The sequence below is a fragment of the Psammomys obesus genome, unplaced genomic scaffold (genome assembly GCF_907164565.1).
Source record: "Psammomys obesus unplaced genomic scaffold, mPsaObe1.curated_primary_1811, whole genome shotgun sequence".
In the NCBI taxonomy this organism is placed as follows: domain Eukaryota; kingdom Metazoa; phylum Chordata; class Mammalia; order Rodentia; family Muridae; genus Psammomys; species Psammomys obesus.
In genome coordinates, this window is record NW_026594184.1 from 1,649,505 (window position 1) to 1,651,525 (window position 2,021).

The following is a 2,021-nucleotide window of genomic DNA, read 5'->3' on the forward strand; positions in this document are numbered from 1 at the left end:
CTGCAGACTACAGAGACAGACCAACCCAGTCTGCAATCAGGCTCTAGGAACAAAGAGTGAAAGCTACAGATCATCAAATGGCAAGACACAGGAATAAGAACACATACAAAAAAAAATCAGGACATCATGGCTTCACCAGGGACCCCATGGCTTCACCAGCAACCAACCCCCAAAATAAACAGATATTTTAAGTCATCAGAAACACAGGAAGATGATCTCAAATCTATGCTTAACCAATTTTTAGAGGCTCATAAAGAAGAAACCAAAAACAAAACAAAACAAAAAAACAAACTCCCAAAGATATACAGGCAAATATAACCACACAAATATAGACATATAAAGAGGAAATAAAAAAGGAGGCAACCATGGAAAGATAGGAAACCATATTCAAACAGATTAAAGAAATGGTGCAAGACATGAAAACAGAATTAGAAACACAAACACAGAAAACGCTAGAGCTGGAGAAGTAGAGAAGAGATCAGGAACCACAAAAATGAGCAAAACCAACAGAATACAGGAGATAGAAGAGATAATCTCAGACACTGAAGATATAATTGCAGAAATTGATACTTCTCTAAAATAAAAAATAAAATTAAAACAGTTACAAACACAAAACCTCCAAGAAATCAAGGACACCATGAAAAGACAAAATCTAACAATAATAAGAATAGACAAAAAAGAAGATTCCAGGCTCAAAGGTCCAGAAAATATTTTCAAGAAAATCATAGAAGAAAAATTTTCCAACATAAAGAAAGAGATGTCCATAAACACAAAAGAGAACACCGAATAGAATAGACCAGAAAAGAAACTGTTCACACCACATAATATTCAGAACACTAAATCTACAGAACAAAGAAAAAATATTAAAAGCAGCAAGGGTAAAAGGCCAAGTAACATACATAGGTAGACCTATCAGAATTGCACAAGATTTGTCAACAGAAACTATGAAAGCCAGAAGGGATTGGGCAGATATCATGCAGACTCTAAGAGAACACAGATGTCAACCCAGACTACTATACCCAGCAAGACTTAAAATAAACAGAGATAGAGAAAACAAAATATTCCATCACAAAACTAAACTACTTAAACAATATCTATACTGCAGCACAGTCCTACACATATACTAGAAGGAAAACTCCAATGTACAGGAACAGACACCCCCAAAAAACAGAGGACATAGATAACCTCACAACAACAAAATCAACAGGAAACAAGCACAGACTCACACAATCAACACCAAGTCCACAATAAAAGGAACAAACATTCATTGGTAACTATTATCTATCAACATCAAAAGAATCAATTTCCAATAAAAAGACATAGACTAACAGAATGGTTATGGAAACAGAATCCAACATTCTTCTGCATCCAAGAAACACATCTCTGCAACAAAGACAGACACTACCATAGAGTAAAGAGAAGGAAAATGGTTTTCAAGCAAACAGACCCAGAAAATAAGGAGTACCTACCTTAATGTCTACTAAAACAGACTTCCAACTAAAATTAATTAAAAAAAAAAACATGTGGAGGGACACTTCATTCTCATCAAAGGAAAAATCCACCAGGGGGACATCACAATCCTGAACATCTATGCCCCGCATAAAAGAACACCTGCATTTGTAAATGAAAAATTATTAATGCTCAAATCACACATGGATCCCCAACACCTAGATAGTGGGAAACTTCAACATTCCACTCTCACCAAGGGACAGATCATCTAGACAGAAATTAAATAGTGAAATAATGGAATTTATAGAAGTCCTAAATCGTATAGACCTAATAGATGTCTACAGAACTTTTCACCCAAACTGAAGAGTTCAACACCTCATGGAACCTTCTCCAAAATTGACCATACAGTCAGACACAAAGCAAGTCAGATGGAAATAATCCCTTGTATCCTCTCAGACATCCATGGCCTAAAACTAGACCTCAACAACAACAGAAATAAAAAAAGCATGGAAACTAAACAACTCTCTACTTAGTGACAACTGGATCAGAGAAGAAATAAAAAAAAAAGAAAT